The sequence below is a fragment of the Balaenoptera acutorostrata genome, chromosome 2 (genome assembly GCF_949987535.1).
Source record: "Balaenoptera acutorostrata chromosome 2, mBalAcu1.1, whole genome shotgun sequence".
Taxonomy (NCBI): domain Eukaryota; kingdom Metazoa; phylum Chordata; class Mammalia; order Artiodactyla; family Balaenopteridae; genus Balaenoptera; species Balaenoptera acutorostrata.
The window spans coordinates 87,572,687-87,593,766 of NC_080065.1; the positions used below are offsets into that span (position 1 = coordinate 87,572,687).

Genomic DNA, 21,080 nt, shown 5'->3' on the forward strand with positions numbered 1-21,080 from the left:
AAAAAGAGGTCCCATGGTATCTTAGTTTGCGTTCCTCTGAAAGCAGAGCCTAGATAAGGGCTTAGGGTTTATGTAATTTATTTGGGCAGTGATCTCAGAAAGCAGGGGTGAGGAAGTTGGGAGAAAGAGAGGAGAAAAAGACAATATAGGAGTGCATTATTGCAGTCCCTGCTGTAAGCAATAGGAGCTCCAGCCTACCAGGAATTTTGAGAAATGTACAGAATGCCTCTCAGAATTATCCATCCATAAGATGGGAAGCTGGACCATTTACTCACCGTCTTCTAACTCCCATTTATTGAGAGTTGCCCCCTTGGGGCTGTAACTCTCTTCTCTTTCTGGGCAGTGCTTACATGTGGACTGAGAGTACTTCTGGGACTTTGGAAAAGTCTCCTAGCTTAAAAAAGCAGAGATTCGCACAGTCAGTGTGAGTTTGATCTTGAGTACAACTGCCCACCACAGAGTTGAGCCAAAGAGATGTGCCGTGGATTATTAGTTGCCTTAGGGAACAGGGAAGCATTAGGGCAGATGGTCGGAAGAGTATTTCTTTTGTAGGATAGTGTGAGATTAGCCTTCCAGAATGGTGCTGACATGCTTATTTTGAGTGGCTCGCATTGTTTATATAGCCGGGGGCTCTGCTACAAACATTTGCCCAGGACTCCACACACCCTAGGGGGAGCCCTGCCTCTGTGAAGCAGGTTGGAATCATGCAAGCTGAGGGCAGTGGCTGCAGCTGAAACAAAAGTAAGAACGAGAGGACTTACAGTGTCATTTAGGAGGTAACTGATATCCTTGGTTAGGTGCTTCTTCAGAAAAGTTTTTTTACAGAAGATTTTTAGAATCTATATTCCTCTATTACATACAGAATAACATTTGCAAATGTTTTATGAGTGAGTCAACATGTGGGATGGGTTGGAAAATGTGGCTGCAAATTCTTTTCACCCTGGTATGTATATTCCTTCCAATTCAGAGTTGGAGTCTATTTCTCCACCCTCTTGAATCCAGACTGGCAGGTAACTTTCTTCTTTTAGTTTATAAAGTCTCTAGATCAAGAGGAGCTATACTACTAGAGGTGGTCTTGTGACTCCCTTTGACTCATAAAATGAAGTGAAAGTGAAATTTTGCAAATTCTGGTCTTGAAGCTTCTGCTTTCACCCTCTCCACTGAGACCAGCATGGAAGGAGTCTAGCCAGTGTTTTCTACTGGAGAAGGAAAGGCAATGTGGGGGAGAAAATCAAGACACCCTAGCTGATGGCCAGCAACCACTCCCAAACGTGAGTAAGGCCATGTGGATCCTCCAGCCTGGCCACCTTTAGAGCTCAACAAACTCACATGAGTGAATCCAGGCAAAGGCAGATAGGACTGCTCAGCCAAGCCACAGAATCATGAGAAATAACTAAATTATTGTTGTTTTAAGACATTAAGCTTTGGGTGGTTTGTTATGCGGCAACAGATACCTAATATAACATAACGAAAATACTAAAAGCCTTTGGAAGCATTTTTATGCTTCAGCTAAATAGATGACTAAATTAAATGATGTGTTAATAAAATTTGCAAATACTAATAAGGTTTCATGGTGAGCTTTGGAGAGTTCCTTTTCTGTATTTAACCAATGAAGAAAACACAAAGGAGGAGTTGCCATTCCATGCTAGAAAGTAAGCTTATGAAAATTACACCTCAGTGAAATAAATAAAAGGGCAGATAGTATCTTAAATAGTCCATGTAACTACAGAGAACAATTTATATGTGTATGAATTCTTGGCTTCTAGGAAAAGAAGTAACTTAAAAGAAGTCACTTTAGTGACTGTCAGGATATGATTGAAAAGATGATGCAATTTTGTACTCTGGTCTAATTCTAAATGATTTTGTGGATCATAGCAGTTACTAACATTTACTGAAAAGGCTTGATGGAATGGAGCTCTGTTGGCTGAGTAGGGACTATGTTGTGCTCGTGGTGCTCCAAAAGTTTCAGAAGGTGGCAATGATCGGAAAGGGGAGGAGAAGCCCAAGAAAATAGATTCCTTATTTTTGGACTTTGCTTGAGTCTATCATGTCCAAAGAGCCAGAGATACCTCATTTCCTTCTAACCATAGAGAGGAAATATCACATCCTGCCTTTAAAATTTGTAGCAGCAGAAATTTGAGTTTTGTTACAAAATGGAAAAAGAGATCTGATAGATTTTCACAAATCACTGATTAAAAGAAATCCTTTTTGCATAGTACTGGGTACAGTAATACTGGTTCTTTGACCAAGTGATACATTGTCATACATAATCTACATATCTAGATTATACAAATTGGTAGCTCATGGGCCAAGTCTATCTACCTTTGGGTGTATTTTGTTTAGCCTGCATTATGTATAAACATAGTGTGTTACAAAAATTGAGATGGCTTTTAAAAATCCAAGAGCTTTCACACAAAAATCCATACTTTCAGCATTTCTTGAAAATTGGATACTCTAACCACAGGTCTAAATTGAGGGATAGCACCCACCTCAGACAGATCCCATATTCTCCAGCCAGCAGGCTACACTGATTACCTTATCCATCTGGTTGCTATAGGCAAGTGCCAGCATTTATAGACTCATTTCAAAGGGGCAAGCATCCTGGTAATCTGGACTTACTGACTATTTAAACAGCAGTAAGTGGTTTGATTTCCCACAAGTGGAAAATGATCATAAAAAGTCATTTACATATGAAATATCCATTTTAAGTCATTTCCACTACTAACAAAGCCCCAGTTCAGGCAGAGCGTTCATAGGTTTAGGTAAAATGTTTTAGGGAATGCTTCACAGCTGATAAAGACTTGCTCCCACTCTGACGAGAGGAAGAGAGGAAAGTCCAGAGTTACTTGGACTGAAAGAGGACCTATGTTTTATTTTTGGTATCCCCTGGGGAAAAAAGGCTGAGCCTGGGCAGAGAGAACCATAGACAGCTCCCCCTCAGAAGCACCAAAGACCTACAGACTTAGAGGGACCTGTTGAAATGATATCATGTACCTCACAGGCAACCTGAGTGAATGGTGTTTGAGGACACGATACTCCACTCTCCACCTTTTCCCCAATGCCTTGGCTTGGTAGAAGATCCTAGAACTTTGACAGAATGCATTTAAAAGGATCAGGGAACCCAAAGAGAGCTCATATTAAGTTTCCCACAATCTCAGTGAAGTGGTGCTTTGAGTCAGAAATTACTATAGAAAATAGAGGATTTATTTATTTATTATTATTATTTTTAAAAATTTATTTATTTTTGCTGTGTTGGGTCTTCGTTTCTGTGCGAGGGCTTTCTCTAGTTGCGGCGAGTGGGGGCCCCTCTTCATCGCGGTGCGCGGGCCTCTCACTATCGCGGCCTCTGTTGTTGCGGAGAACAGGCTCCAGACGCACAGGCTCAGTAGTTGTGGCTCACGGGCCCAGTTGCTCCGCGGCATGTGGGATCTTCCCAGACCAGGGCTCGAACCCGTGTCCCCTGCATTGGCAGGCAGATTCTCAACCACTGCGCCACCAGGGAAGCCCTATTTATTTATTTAATTGAAGTATAGTGATTTAAAACGTTGTGTTAGTTTCTGTTGTACAGCAAAGTGATTCGGATATAAATATATATATATTCTTTTCCATTATGGTTTATTACAGAATATTGAATCTAGTCCCCTGTTCTACACAATAGGACCTTCTTTTTTATCCATCTTATATATAATACTTTGCATCTGCTAGTCTCAAACTCCCAATCCAACCCTCCCCTGCCCCCTGACTTACTTACTTCCCTTAGTATGATAATCTCTAGGTCCATCCATGTAGCTGCAAATGGCATTATCTCATTCTTTTTTATGTCTGAGTAATATTCCATTGTATATGTATGCCACATCTTCTTTATTCATTCACCTGTCGATGGACATTTAGGTTGTTTCCATGTCTTGGCTATTGTAAATAGTGCTGCTGTGAACATTGAGGTGCATGTATCTTTTTGAATTATAGTTTTTTCTGGATATATGCCCAGGAGTGAGATTGCTGGATCATATGGCAACTCTGTTGTTAGTTTTTTGAGGAACCTCCATATTGTTCTCCATAGTGGCTGCACCAATTTACATTCCCACCAACAGTGTAGGTGGATTCCTTTTTTCCACACTAGAGGTTTTTATTATTAATACACCTAGAATTGTGGACTGAGATCCATGTCCATTATATTGTCAAAGAAATACACTTATTTTAGGAGGGAAAAAATATATTCCATTAAGTACAGTTAGTTTGTGTTTTCAAGGTATTGTGTTATTTTTGTTCCTTAACACTAAGTTTACAAAATACATCCTGTGATTCTGCACTTGATTATTACACTGAATATTAGAATTGTGATCCATAGAGTTAATTACCTTCACATGTGTTTGGTCATTTGCTGCCAGCTGTGTCTTTGTTTTAAGAGCATCCTTATGTTTCTCCTTCACACCAGCCAGAAACGTTTCCAGTGCTATGCACAAGTAATGGCTCTTTAAATTACCACCATCCAGTCATCTTCCAAACAGGTTTTCTTCAAGAGTCAGCAAATGAAAAGGACCTTCAAGGACTGCTCTCCAAATAAGTGGATCTTCTACTTTACATGGACCGAGTTCCCACTGGGAATTCCAGGTTTTTATTTCAGAGCATCAAGACACATTGTTGTTCATTCTTAAACCTTAGTTGAGAGTTCCAATGGAAATTCTATCAATATGACAACTGTATTCACTCATTTATTTAAAAAATATATGTTGAATACTAACTGTGTGCTCGGGATGCCATATAAGATCCAATAGCTGCTCTCTGGGAGCTAACAACCTTCTGGGTGAGAGATGAATATATGCATGATTATAAAGGGACATGAAAGTGCTATGGTGAAAGTAGGCACAAGGCAGCAAAGGACAAATATTGGTGGGTGGGTGGGAAGTCAGAGTACAAAAGAGGTCAAGAGGCATTTTGCTGGTGTAACATCCAAAGTACGTTTTGAAGTAAGGAGTTGGAATTATTTAAGAGAATGAAGAAGGACCAAAACCTTGAATGCCATATTAGGAAATCTGGACTTTACCCAGAACTGAGTGTGGTTCCATGTGGCACCAGTAAAGAATTCTAACCAAGAAGGGGGCTTGATCTGATTTCCCTTTTAATTTATTTAATTTAATTAATTTATTTATTTATGGCTGTGTTTGGGTCTTCGTTTCTGTGCGAGGGCTCTCTCCAGTTACGGCAAGTGGGGGCAACTCTTCATCGCAGTGCGCGGGCCTCTCACTATCGCGGCCTCTCTTGTTGCGGAGCACAGGCTCCAGACGCGCAGGCTCAGTAATTGTGGCTCACAGGCCTAGTTGCTCCGCGGCATGTGGGATCTTCCCAAACCAGGGCTCGAACCCGTGTCCCCTGCATTAGCAGGCAGATTCTCAACCACTGCGCCACCAGGGAAGCCTGATTTCCCTTTTAGAATGAGCACTTTTGTGATAGTGTGGAGGATGAATTAGGAGCATGGTAAAGCCAGGGGAAAAAGATATGTCTTAGGAGGCAGTTAAAATAACTTAGATAATAAATTATAAGAGTCAGAACTCAGGCACTAGAAGTAAGAATATATAGTGCCTGAGTTTATATATATATATATATATATACACACACACACATATATATATATGAGGTAGACTCAAAAGATATTAATAAGGAAGGTGATTTATGTTCTGAGGACTAGTTGTATGTATGGGGTGAAAAAAGGAAAGAGTCAAGGATGATTTCAAATTTTCTGCTTGGGTAATTGGTTGTGTAATTGATCATTCACAATATTAATGAACAAGATGGAGGAACATCCCTTAGGAGACTGATGATTAATGAATCTTTGGACTTGTTGACTTTGTGGGGCCAGTGGAACAGTCACATAGAGATTCTAGTTAGCATTTGGATATATGGGTCTAGAGAACATGGAAAAGCTGGGCTGGAAATAAATATTTTGGGTCCTTGGCACATAAAGGATAGCTAAAACCTTGAGAATGAATGAGATGATCCAAGGAGTATTTGTAAAGGGAAAAGAGAAGAGTACCAATTACAGATTTGTGGGGCACACTGACTGTTAAAGGATGGTCATTTGAAGAGGAGTGCGTAAAACGCTTTTCTGAACACAAGCAACTAGAAGAGCAAGAAGAAAACTAAGGGAAGGTGGAATTTGGGAGCAAATGGAAGAATGAATTGAGAGAGAGAGAAAGAGAAATTTCAGCTAGAACTAAGATTTCAAGGGCTAAATAGAGGTGCTGACTTATTTAGATTTTTTTAATTCCAATCCAATTAAAATAGATGAAAAATCCATTATGAAAAGAAGCATAGCAAATGCCAAAGAAGTTTGAAAGTGACCTATGAAAATAATTAGCAAAGCAATTAGTTTTATTTAATGGTTATAAAGTGAAGCAGAAGTGGGGGGAGGGATAAATTGGGAGACTGAGATTAACATACACACACTACTATCTATATAGATAGATAGATAGATAGATAGATAGATAGATGATAGATAGATAGATAGATAGGGGTGGCCAAAAAGTTCGTTCGGGTTTTCTGTAAGTGGAAAATCCCGAACGAATTTTTTGGCCAACCCAATATAAAACAGATAATTAATAAGAACCTACTGTATAGCACAGGGAACTCTACTCAATACTCTGTAATGGCCTATATGGGAAAAGGATCTAAAAAAGAGTGGATATATGTTTATGAATAATTGATTCACTTTGCTTTACAACAGAAACTAACACAACATTGTAAATCAACTATACTCCAATAAAAATTTTTTTAAAAGTAAAGCAAATGTGTAAACCATCCACAAATGTGTTCAGATAATGTTTTTGTAAATATTAGGATATGAGTTCAAATATTTCTGAAGTAAATGTCTTATTAATCTTGTTTTTGACTATTTCCATTGTTGCATCTGAAATTAAAATTAATGGAAAACTATTTAAAGTATTCTATGGGGACAACAAAGTTTAGCTTTAGCACTATCCAGCATATCTGCTTCTGTAGTGGGAAGAAAGAGCAATTGTGAAATTTACCAATGCATTTACTAAAGCCAAGCATCACTTATTAGATTGTTAAGGCTGCCATAACAACATACTACAGACTGGGTGGCTTAAACAATATAAATTTATTTTCTCACAACTCTGGAGGCTAGAAGTCCAAGGTTAATATCAGCAGAGTTGACTTCTTCTGAGCCTCTTTCCTTGGCTTGTAGATCACCATTTTCTCCCTATGTCTTCACATGGTCTTCCCTCTGTACACGTCTGTGTCCTAATCTCCCTTTTAGAAGAATACCAGTCATATTGTATTGGGGCTAACCCTAATGACCTCACTTTAACTTAGTTAACTCTTGAAATACCCTATCTCCAAATACAGCCACATTCTGAGGTACTGAGAGTTAGGACTTCAACATATGAATTTTGGGAGGACAGAATTCAGCCCATAGCAATCACAAAAACCAATCTGCTTCAAAATTTTAATTTCTATTTATTGACAGAAAAAAGACTTTTCTTATATCATGTTTTGTATTTAATTTTAAGTTTTAGAATGTGTATATTTTATCATAGGCATATTTTTGATTATTAATAAAGTATGTAATCATGTATGGTAAAAGCACATTTCACTAATTCACTAGTGGATGCTATATAGTTGTTTTTTAAACCATGGAATGATTGTATGGGAGAGTAAAGACAGTCACAAATTCTTTGACACTCTTTCCATTGAGACGTAGGGGTCTCAAGTCAATGTCCCCTTCCCTTGAATTTGGGAGGGCTCTCTGTCTGCTTTGACCGGTATAAAATGACATAAGTGATGCTTTCTGAGGTGTCACCCTTAAGATACTGGCAGCTTCTACTCAGGTCTCTTGGTATCCTCCCTTTAGGAGCCCTGGGATGTCATGTCAGAAGTCCACTGCCCTGAGACTGCCATGCTGGAGAGGCCATGTAAAGGTGATCTGGTCAACAGTCTTCCTTCAGGCATCCTTGTCAAAGCATAGATATGTGAGTGAACTCATCTGAGATTTTCCACTGGCCAACTGAACACTACTAAGTGACCCCATATGGTAGGTGATGCTTGTAGAAATATTTTCTAAATTTGGTCTCTTGCAAATGAAAGCTAACCAAATATATCAGTGTACCAGTAATTTCAATATATAGAGTTGGCTGGGAGTGTATCTAAGTTCAAATATGAAAATGCTCTGTGCAGACCAATAAACTAGATCTCACTTTGATTGTCATAGTTGTCATGGAATAATTGTGAGTCTGAATTCAAGGCCAAAGATTCCCTTTTATACTTTGTCATTCTATACCCTAGTATCAGAAAAAAGAAAGTGAGCCTATGGCAGATAGAAAATACAAGGCACCCGTGGATGCAGAGGAGTCACCAAATGTCTTAAATTGGTGTTTAGAGATCCTCACATTTAACAGCCAATCTACTCACTTGTCTTTAATGTCTCTTAATTAATTAATTAATTAAAGACAAATGACCCAATTGAATATCAGAATAATGTAGTTTCATTTTAGAGTGTACATTTTTATTCCTAAAATAACAGTCTGAGAACGAGCGACAAGAACTGCAATAACCATTTTTACAACCATCTTTCCACCTATCCAATGGTGGTACATAAACTTGGAATTCGACAGTGATAGAGTTACACTGTTATAGTTATGATTCCTATGATTAGAGCTTGTGCCTTTTCTAGGTGCGGCACACATATTAGTATTGATGCTTCACGTGGGCAGCAGGAGAATGCTGCAAGGGTAGATCAAATGCTTTGCTTCCTTTGAGCAAGGTGGTGAGGAACAAATTGGCAGTAGGAATGTTTTGCCACGAATTTTGTGGATGGAAAAGAGAAGTAGAAATAGAAATGCATGAAAAATGTGTGGGGGTGACAATAAATAAAGGTGTAAACAAATTAAAATTTAAAAGTGGTGATTTCAGTTCTTTGGTAAATTGTTTATTTCTGTTTCATTATTTATTTTGGGGGGGTTTTTCTCTTGCTCTTTCAATTAAGAGTAGTTCCTCTGCCTTTTCATTTTGCTTAACTTTCTCTGCCTTTATGAACTTAAGTGAAACAGTTACCTATTCTAGTCTTGAAGGGGTGTTCTTATGTGGGAGCATCCCTATACAGACTGCGTGTGCCCAGTGTCTTTGGTGGGAGAGCTAAATTTGATGTGGACACAAGTCACATCTTTCCTCAGGGTGTGCTGGCAGCTATCACTTTGGTAGGGGGTGGGGCTGGAGACAGAGGGGCTAGAACTGGCGCCAGATGTGAGGTGAGACTTCTCCCTGTTCGGTGGCCATCACTGCCCTACTGAGGGTGGGGTCTGAATCCCTAGTTGCTGAAGCAGAAGCCTTGAGGGTTGGGCCCAACTTGACCGTTCCCTTTAAGGGTATGTTTTTCCCTTTCTTTGCACTGGGACCCTTGCTCCAGAGGGGAGAGTGCTAAAGCAAGTGGGGCCCATGCACATATAGAGGTCTGATGTGCTGCCTGTGCAGGCATCTATAGCTCTGCTCAGACACAGCCTCGGGTGTAAGTTCCCTTTGTCCTTCATAGCTGATCACTGCCCACAGCCTCCGCCACTGTTGCTCTGTTGTGGAACTACTCTGCAGGGCTGGCAGTGCCCACATGGACTTTCAGTGTGTTTTGGGAGGTGAGCTATGTTGGAGCTGCCATCATCAGATATCTGGGCTGCTTCTGGTTCACTGCTTGAGTAAGTGCCAACAATGGCCACCATCACCCCACCCAGGCTCTATCCCAGGACCAGGTTGCCTCTGTGTCCAACAGTTGAGTCTTTCCCATAGGTAATAAAAATTTTAACCGAGTTAGGGAAAAGAATTAATGTAAACACTTAAACAAGGAACTAGAAAATATAAAAAAAGACCTAATCAGAAATGATGAATTCAATAGTTAAATAAAAAGCACACTAGGGGACTTCCCTGGTGGCACAGTGGTTAAGAATCCACCTGCAAATGCAGGGGACAAGGGTTCGAGCCCTGGTCCAGGAAGATCCCACATGCCGCGGAGCAACTAGGGCTGTGTGCCACAACTACTGAACCTGCACTCTGGAGCCTGTGAGCCACAATTACTGAGCACGCGTGCCACAGCTTCTGAGGCCTGCATGCCTAGAGCCTGTGCTCCGCAACGGGAGAGACCACCGCAGTGAGAAGCCCATGCACCATGATGAAGAGTGGCGCCCACCTGCCACAACTAGAGAAAGTCCGCATGCAGCAATGAAGACCCAACACTGCCAAAAATAAATAAATGGATAAATTTATTTTTAAAAAAAACACACTAGAAGGAGTAAATAGCAGACTAAGTGACACAGAAGAATGCATAAGTGCTCTGGGAGATAGAATGATGGAAATCACCCAATTAGAACAGCAAAAAGAAAAACCAATTTTAAAAATTGAAAGCAATTTAAGAGATCTCTAGGTTAACATTAAGCATACCAACCTTTGCATTATAAGGATCCCAGAAGGAGAAGAGAGAAAGAGAAGGGGATCAAAAATGTATTTGAGGAAATTATGGCTGAAAAATTCCCAAACCTGAAGACGGAAACAGATATCCAGGTACAGGAAGCACACAGGTTCCCAAACAAGAAGAACTCAAACAGACCCATACCAAGACACATCATAAGTAAAATGGCAAAAGTTACAAAGAGAATTCTAAAGGTAGCAAGAGAAAAACAGAGTCATATACGAGGGAATCCCCATAAGGCTATCAGCTGATTTCTCTGCAGAAACTTTGCAGGCCAGAAGAGAGTGGCATGATATATTCAAAGTTCTGAAAGGGAAAAACCTGCAACCTAAAATACTCTACCCAGCAAGATTATCATTTAGAATAGGAGAGATAAAGAACTTCTCCAACAAGCAAAAACTAAAAGAGTTCATCAATACTAAACCTACACTAAAAGAAATATGAAGGTTTTTCTCTAAGTGGAAAAGAAGAATCTATAGGAAAGGGAAAATCCCACTAGGAAGTGCATATATGTGGTAAGGGTTGAGGATCAATCACTTAAATAAGCCAGTCTGAAGATTAAAAGACAAAAAATTGTAAATCAACTATAACTGCAATAAACAGTTAAAGGTTTAAAATGAAGATGTAAAATATAACATCAAAGACACAAAATGTGGGGAGGGGAGTAAAAAAATGTAGATCTCTTAGAGTTCGAACTTCAATGACCACCAGTTTAAAATAAGTAATATAGTTATAGGTCAACATGTATGAACCGCATGGTAACCACAAGTCAAAAACCTACAATAGGTTCACAAAAACTAAAAAGAAAGGAACACAAGCATACTACTAAAGAAAAGTATCAAAGCACAAAAGAAGAAACAAAAAGAAGAAATGAACAGAGAAGAACTACAAAGTCAATGGGAAAACAAGAAGTAAAATGGCAATAAGTACATACATATCAATAATTATTTTAAATGTCAATGGAGGGACCTCCCTGGTGACACAGTGATTAGGAATCTGCCTGCCAATGCAGGGGACACAGGTTCGAGCCCTGGTCCAGGAAGATCCCATGTGCCACAACTACTGAGCCTGTGCTCTAGAGCCCACATGCCACAACTACTGAAGCCCACACACCTAGAGCTTGTGCTCTGCAACAGGAGATGCCACTGCAATAACAAGCTGTCACACCACAACAAAGAGTACCCCTGCTCTCCGCAACTAGAGAAAGCCCGCATGCAGCAATGAAGACCCAATGCAGCCAAAAATAAAATAAATAAATAAATTTATTAAAAAACAAAGTCAATGGACTAAATGCTTCAATCTAAAGACAGTAAATGGCTAATTGGATTAAAAAAACAAATAAACAAAAAAACCCCAAGACCCTTCTATATGCTGCCTAAAAGAGACTCACTTCAGGGCAAAAGACAGACTGAAAGTGAGGGGGTAGAAAAAGATATTTAATGCAAATGGAAACAACAAGAAAAAAGGGTAACAATACTCATATCAGAAAAAATAGGCTTTAAAACAAAAACTATAACAAAAGACAAAGAAAGGCATTACATAATGATAAAGGGATCAATACAAGAAGAGGATAGTATGCTCATTAACATATATGCACCCAATACAGGAACACCTAAATATGTAAAGCAAATACTAAGAGACATAAAAGGAGAAACTGACAATAATACAATCATAGTAGGGGACTTTAACACACCCTTACATCAATGAACAGATCATCCAGACAGGAAATCAATAAGGCAACAGTGATCTTAAATGATACAATAGACAGCAGGACTTAATAGATATCTACAGGACATTGTATCCCCAAATAGCAGAATATAAATTCTTTTCAGGTGCACATGGAATGTTCTCCAGGATAGATCACATGCTAGGCCATAAAACAAACCTCAACAAAATTAAGAGGATAGAAATTATATCAAGCATTTTTTCCAGCCACAACAGTATGAAACTAGAAATGAATTACAGAAAGAAAAATGGAAAAAGAACAAACATGTGGGGCTAAACAACATGCTACTAAAAAACCAATGGGTCAATAAAGAAATCAAAGAGGGAATCAGAAAATACCTCCAGATAAATGAAAATGGAAACACAACACTCTAAGATCGATGGGATGCAGCAAAAGCAGTTCTAAGAGGGAAGTTTACAGTAATACAGGCCTTTCTCAAGAAACAAGAAAAATCTCAAATAAACAGCCTAATCTACCACATAAAAGAATTAGAAAAAGAACAAACAAAGCCCAAAGGCAACAGAAGGAAGGAAATAAAAAGATCTGAGAGAAAATAAATAAAATAGAGATTAAAAATAGAAAAGATTGATGAAACCAAGAGGTGGTTTTTCTGAAAAGATAAATGAAATTGATAAACATTTAGCCAGGCTCACCAAGAAGAAAAGAGAGAGGACCCAAATAAACAAAATAACAAGAAATGAAAGGAGAAATAACAGTCAATATCACAGAAACACAAAAAAATCACAAGAGATTACTATGAACAGTTATGTGCTCCCAAATTGGACAGCCTAGAAGAAATTGACAAATTTCTAGAAATATACAACTTGCCAAGACTGAATTAAGAAGAAACAGATAATTTGAACAGATCAATCACTAGTAGTAAAATTGATTTTGTAACAAAAAAAAAAACTCCCAGCAAACAAAAGCCTAGGACCAGACAGCTTCACAGGGCAATTCTACCAAACATATAAAGAATTGATATTTATCCTTCTCAAACTATTCCAAAAAACTGAAGAGGGTGGAACACTCTATAATACAAGGGAATGCTAGCCACAAAAAAGAATAAAATTCTGCCCTTTGCAACAATGTGGATAGACCTGGAGAATATTACACATAGTGAAATAACTCAGACAGAGAAAGATAAATTACTGTATGATATCACTTATATGTGGAATCTAAAAAATAATACAAATGAATGTACATAGCAAAACAGAAACAGACTCACAGATATAGAAAACAAACCAGTGGTTACCAGTGGGGAGAGGGAAGGGGAGAGGAACAAGTTAAGGGTATGGGATTAAGAGATACAAACTACTATGTATAAAATTGATAAGCAACTGGGATATATGGTATAGCACAGAGAATTATAGCCATTATCTTGAAACTGCTTTTAATGGAGTATAATCTGTGAAAATACTGAAGCACTATGCTGTACACCTGAAACATATAATATTCTAAATCAAATATACTTCAATTAGAAAAAATAAATAAAAGCGGCAATTTCAGATACTTGTATATCTATAAAGGAAATAAATGAGGTGGTATAACAGAATGACAGTTTCTTGTGATAGGATGGTTGGGGCAGGCCCTCAGGATATTCAGTTGTACAGGTAAGAACTGGAACTCTGTGGTTTCTACTGATGCTTCCCTAGTAAACTGGCAAATTCTTCCTTTCCTAGACACACGCATGGGCTTCAAAAATATACCAATCCTTGACAGATTAATGGTTAGTTTTCATGGCGATATTAGTAACACACATTCCAAAAGTAACATAATTGCATGGTTTGCAGACTCTATTATTTTGTTTAAAATAATGAATTCCTGAAAAAATCAAATCAGGATAATGTGATAATTACTTTAAATAAGTAAAAAAGAATAGTTAATATTTATAAGCATTTACTAAATGTCTAGCAGTGGCATAAACACTCTATGTATTAATTTCATTTTTATAGTGGTTACCAAAATTGGTGCTAACACCAATGTTGTTCATGTTAAAAAAAGAAAATTCCAGACCAATATCACTGATGAATATAGATGCAAAAATCCTCAACAAAATACTAGCAAACAGAATCCAACAACACATTAAAAGGATCATACAGCATGATCAAGTGGGATTTATCCCAGGGATGCAAGGATTCTTCAGTATACACAAATCAAGCAATGTGATACACTAAATATAAACAAACTGAAGAATGAAAACCATATGATCATCTCAAAAGATGCAGAAAAAGCTTTTGACAAAATTCAACACCCATTTATGATAAAAACTCTCCAGAAAGTGGGCATAGACAGAACCTACCTCAACATAATAAAGGCCATATACGACAAACCCACAGCAAACGTCATTCTCAATGGTGAAAAACTGAAAGCATTTCCTCTAAGATCAGGAACAAGACAAGGATGTCCACTCTTGCCACTATTATTCAACATAGTTTTGGAAGTCCTAGCCATGGCAATCAGAGAAGAAAAAAAATATAAGGAATACAAATTGGAAAAGAAGAAGTAAAACTGTCACATAGAGAATCCTAACGATGTCACCAGAAAACTACTAGAGCTAATCAATGAATTTAGTAAAGTTGCAGGATACAAAATTAATGCACAGAAATCTCTTGCATTCCTATACACTAATGATGAAAAATCTGAAAGAGAAATTAAGGAAATACTCCCATTTACCATTGCAACAAAAAGAATAAAATACCTAGGAATAAACCTACCTAGGGAGACAAAAGACCTGTATGCAGAAAACTATAAGACACTGATGAAAGAAATTAAAGATGATACCAACAGGTGGAGAGATACACCATGTTCTTGGATTGGAAGAATCAACATTGTGAAAATGACTATACTACCCAAAGCAATCTACAGATTCAATGCAATCCCTATCAAATTACCAATGGCATTTTTTACAGAACCAGAACAAAAAATCTTAAAATTTGTATGGAGACACAAAAGATCCCGAATAGCCAAAGCAATCTTGAGGGAAAAAAACGGAGCTGGAGGAATCAGACTCCCTGACTTCAGACTATACTACAAAGCTACAGTAATCAAGACAATATGGTACTGGCACAAAAACAGAAATATAGATCAATGGAACAGGATAGAAAGCCCAGAGATAAACCCATGTGCCTATGGTTAACTAATCTATGACCAAGGAGGCAAGGATATACAATGGAGAAAAGACAGTCTCTTCAATAAGTGGTGCTGGAAAAACTGGACAGCTACATGTAAAAGAATGAAATTAGAACACTCCCTAACACCATACACAAAAATAAACTCAAAATGGATTAGAAACCTAAATGTAAGACCGGACACTATAAAACTCTTAAAGGAAAACATAGAAAGAACACTCTTTGACATAAATCACAGCAAGATGTTTTTTGATCCACCTCCTAGAGTAATAGAAATAAAAACAAAAATAAACAAATGGGACCTAATGAAACTTAAAAGCTTTTGCAAAGCAAAGGAAACTACAAACATGACGAAAAGACAACCCTCAGAATGGGAGAATATATTTGCAAACAAATCAACGGATAAAGGATTAATCTCCAAAATATATAAACAGCTCATGCAGCTCAATATTAAAAAAACAAACAACCCAATCAAAAAATGGGCAGAAGACCTAAATAGATATCTCTCCAAAGAAGATATACAGATGGCCAAGAGGCACATGAAAAGCTACTCAACATCATTAATTATTAGAGAAATGCAAGTCAAAACTACCATGAGGTATCACCTCACACCGGTTAGAATGGGCATCATCAGAAAATCTACAAACAACAAACGCTGGAGAGGGTGTGGAGAAAAGGGAACCCTCTTGCACTGTTGGTGGGAATGTAAATTGATACAGCCACTATGGAGGACAGTATGGAGGTTCCTTAAAAAACTAAAAATAGAATTACTGTATGACCCAGCAATCCCACTACTGGGCATATACCGACAGAAAACCATAATTCAGAAAGACACATGCACCACAATGTTCATTGCAGCACTTTACATTGCAGCTATTTACAATAGCCAGGTCATGGAAGCAACCTAAATGCCCATCAACAGACGAATGGATAAAGAAGATGTGGTATATATATACAATGGAATATTACTCAGCCATAAAAAGGAACGAAATTGGGTCATTTGTAGAGACGTGGATGGACCTAGAGACTGTCGTACAGAGTGAAGTAAGTCAGAAAGAGAAAAACAAATATCGTATATTAACGCATATATGTGGAACGTAGAAAAATGATACAGATGAACCGGTTTGCAGGGCAGAAATGGAGACACAGATGTAGAGAACAAACGTATGGACACCAAGGGGGGAAATTGGCGGGGAGTGGGTGGTGGTGTGATGAATTGGGAGATTGGGATTTACATATATACACTAATATGTATAAAATGGATAACTAATAGGAACCTGCTGTATAAAAAAATAAATAAAATTCAAATAAATAAATAAATAAACCCAATATGTTCATGTTAGAAATGAAGCCAGTTAGACCAAGAGAAGAAAATAATTTGCCTCTTGTCACATAGCTAGGAAGTAGAGGAGCTGGAATACAAACCCCACAGTCAGACTACTTTCCATCACACTACTCTGCCTTCACAGAATAGCATCCTATGCATTCAAGGCTTTGATGGGATAGTATCAGTTGAGAAATTTTTTGAATATAATGGAAAGTTTTTGAGGGTGGTACTCTCCTTTTTTCAGGGCCAAAGAGAATCTTTAACTTGTCCTTGAGGATTCAAAAGAAAATAAAGATGTAATTTTTTTTACAGAAAAACTACACTGAGGAAAATGTATTATATCCAAGCGATATTTTGTGTAAACAGTTAATAAATCAGAAAAAAAAAGAAAAAGAAAAATGTTAACAGTAATTTAGTAGCAAATGGGGCATTTGATCTGCAGCTCCCAGACGAATTCCCAAACAATGTGAATAATTTATTTTAGGAAGATGAAATGATATGGGTTATGTAATGCTTGATGAGAAATTGCTGTTGTAATTAGGAAAATTGCTTCTACTTAGCAGGGTCACCAGTGAGGAAGGAGCGGTCCCAGGATATCATTTTCCACCTTGAGAATCTTGGCCGAAGTAGTGCCTGAGTGCTTTCTGCCCAGCTGCGATCAAACTAGTGTAGCTGAAGTTAGCTTCATTTCCTGAGACCTGAAAAGGCTTTTGACTCTCTAGCCTCTGTGCTATTTTGTGAGAGGTTGTGCTCCAATCACAGCTCCTCATTTTAGAGCTGCAGTACTAGATTTGCACAGATGCAAGGCTCTCCCAGAACTAGGATAAGCTGTCAAGTTGTATGGCAGCTCAGTTGCTCCTTGGAATTTATGCCCTAAGGGACAAGCACTCCATAGAGCATTTTGAAAGCTGGCAGCTTAGTGTTGGCAGCTGAATTTTGACATTTCAGGCTATTATCAAAACTCTTTCAAACAGCTGAAACTGTAGGTATCTGACAGTTAAGCCTTCTGTGAGGCATGTTTATCTGGCAGGAAGAATGCTATCAGTTGCCTTATTATTCTATTATCCTGTACATTTCAGTTGCTTTTTGTTAATCACCTAAAATTAATGCATTGTTAAGATATGTCAAATGACAAGGCAGATAAAGAGCCAGGGTTCAGATTTTAGCCTCAGGACCATGCTGAATTTAAAGGTATGGAAAAATTTACCACTGGGCTTCTGAGAAATGCAAAAAGCAATACAAGAATCCACATGTTTGATTGTCTCTGTTAAAGCTCACACTTAGTCCTTCCCCTGTGAACTTAGAAAGAGGTAATGAAAAACCATATTTCTTCCCAAGCTAGAGCTGACCCACTTGGATATGTTGGTATCTGAAAACATATTTTATCCAAATAAGGAGCCAAGGTAATTTTACTTTATTTTATACAATGTGAGCCACTTAATTTTCATTCCATTAAATGCTGAAAAAAAAATCAATATCTGATAAATGAAAAAGGTCAGAGTTAGAAGAGCTATTTGGAAAAGAATAGTATGTCAGAAAAAGAAGAGTTAGGATTATTTTTATTTAGCAAAAGGAAGAATAATAATCCTGTAGCTATGTTTACTTCCTATACAAACTATGTATTTTTCTTAGTGAAGACAAAAATGAAATTGCATTAGTAATGGTAAAAGAATATGGCCCTTTAGTTTCTAGAAAAATTGGTTGAAAACATAATATCTTTATCTCCTTTGGAAAACCACATCTCACTCCCCCCATGCTAACAATCAACTCAACTTAGAGACTTAAGGAACTTAGTCCCAGCCCCAGTATAACCCTCAAGAAAGAATGCAGAAAAGAATGCTACCTTCTGCTTAAATACTGGATAAGCACAAATTGAAATAAGTCATTAAAGTAATTATCCAACCAAATCCCCCTGGTTGCCACCAACTGAATATAAGATTGTAGAAATCTCTGATGTCCTCTCATTCATGACGGAGAGCTGAATTTGATAAAACAGCTTTGAGATGAGTCATGATCATATTCTCCAAGCATGTACACAACACCAAACAGTCAGTCCATGCAGTAAATTTAACTTTCTCAAAACAATGCTCAGTGAAAAAAAAAAGAAAGAAATATGTTTATCTGGAGTTTTCTCATGAGTTAAGTTTTACAGAGACACAAATTTTGAATTAATCAGTGTCCCAGTCTGATCTGTAGGCTACGTTGTATGGTAGTTTTGTAATGACACTAATAATAAATAACAGCGACAGCATCTAACCCCTAAAAAAATGTGTATGATGTAGTAGGCACGGCTTAAAGTCATACGTGCACACACATACATATACCTCATATATACATATGTGTATATATATACACATACATATACATATGTATACTATTTCATCCTCAAGACATCCTTGATATTGGTAGATGCTATTATTATCCCCTTTTGCAAAGAAGGAAATAGAGGCTCAAAGAGCTTAAACAATTTGTCCAGTGTCACAAAATCGTAAGGGTGGTATTTAAATCTGGACCATCTGACTGTAAAGCCTGTGCTATTTATTTATCACTACATAAATAGTCACCAGAACATTTATATGTTGAGATATATTCATTTGAAGCCTATCTGCAACACAAGAATTTCAAAATTCTATATGAGCTCCTTCAAAAATGTGGTCAATATAGTAAAGCAGAATAACCACAATAGAAGTGATATTTTCAATGCTTCCATATAAAAATGTCTGGAGGCAGAGCTGGTAATGGAAAAATATTGATTGTGAGTTTAAAAGGTGATGAACTTCAGTATTGATAACAGACAAATTTATATTCCTAAAGTTTTCCTCTCTATTTGCAAATTCCCCTTTCCACATTTGAAAAGCTGGTTTTTAGAAGTGATGACAGAAGTGTTACAGAGTCAGCCCTAGTAACAGCTGTTAGCTCAGATTAGCCCAAGTGAAAACGTCCCTCAGTTTCTGCTGCACATCTGTCATGGTTTTTTTTGTGTGTGTGTGTGGATAGTGGGTTATAGGATGGTGTATGGGATTTTTTCCCTATATTTAAAATATTTTTCTGTATTTTCTTTTTTTATTACTTTGCCTCATTTCCTGGAAGTTTTTCTGTTAATGCATGGTAACCACTTAGCTTCAAGCAGACACCTAGGAGTAAATAAAAATATGAATGCTTCCGTCTATTAAAATAAAGATTCACTTGGATTTCAGAATATCTTGGCATTATTATTTTTACATATGAAAATGATTTTTTCTATATTATCATGCACTTCTGCATCTTAGAGTGCTTAATTATAGCTATTAATTGCAATATTAAAGTAAACTAGGTTTGACAGGTAAGTTCTCTCTTTTTATTAAGACGTCTGTGTACTTTGGTCAGAAAATTTAATGATACTTTCTCATTTATTTTATTAGTAGTTTAAAAACAAAACAAAGAACAATTGGGTGGCAAAAGTGTAAGACCTTTAGATAGCTTAATTTTGTCTTTGCCAAAGGGCTTTTAGTAAACCTATGTATGTATTCATACATAGCTCCTTATTTACATTTCTCACTATCAAGATAGGAAGGCCCTTTATTTGGAATTTCTACTGGAAGAAGTGACTTCAAGAATTATCACCAACAGTCTCCTCTGAATCTCTTAACAGGGCTGCCTTCTTAGGGACAGCTGCAGCCCCCATCCCCCCACACATGAGCTGCCTTGGGTCACGTGGTCAATATAGAGAAGAGAAATAACTACAAGAGAGGTAATATTTTCAATGTTTCACATACAAAAATGTCTGGAGGCAGAGCCGGTAATGGAAAAATATTGATTTGTGATGAGCTGAAGTTCATCAGGACTGATAATAGCCACCTTTACACCTCAAGAGCTCTACAAAGTCTGGCTTCTGGCCAATTCTGGCTCCATCTAGGAGGCAGCCATGAGAAATAGGAAGGCCATGTGTTTATACTCAGGCTCTAAAAGTTCTCAAATTCCATTCCAGATGGCACAAGAGATTTGAAATTTGTTTCTGCAACATCTGAGCCTCAGTCTCCTTATCATTAAATTGGGAGTAAATGTATATTTTTAAATTTTTTCCAAGGACTAAAATGAAGTGAAAAGACTAAAATGAGATGAAACTTTCTGGGTCTCTCAGTAAATGTTTCTGGGTCTCTCAATAAATATATCTATTTCCAGTTTGCTAGAAGTCTGACAACAGTTTCCGTTTTTGGGATAATGATAAAAATAAGAAAGGTATTGATGAAGATATATTTTTGTTGGGTCAAGTAATATTTACATTAGTCAGGACTCTTCCTTCTGGAATTTATGATACTTTCCATCAGTGTTTTTCAAAGTGTGCTTCCATGGACGACCCTCATCAGAATCACTTGGAGTGCTTAGCAAAAAGTCAGGTTACCAATCTCTACACTGGACTTACTGAATCATGATTCCTGGGGAAGGTGCTTG

The 21,080-nt window shown here is 37.6% G+C and overlaps 1 long non-coding RNA gene across 1 annotated transcript; it reads left to right on the top strand.

Moving 5' to 3' along the window:
• Positions 1-1,166: 1,166 nt before the first annotated feature.
• On the top strand, positions 1,167-20,343 carry LOC130706576 (uncharacterized). Its single transcript, XR_009006785.1, has 3 exons — positions 1,167-1,271; positions 7,871-8,050; positions 20,281-20,343. It is a non-coding gene; the product is annotated as an uncharacterized LOC130706576 (long non-coding RNA).
• Positions 20,344-21,080: the final 737 nt, after the last annotated feature.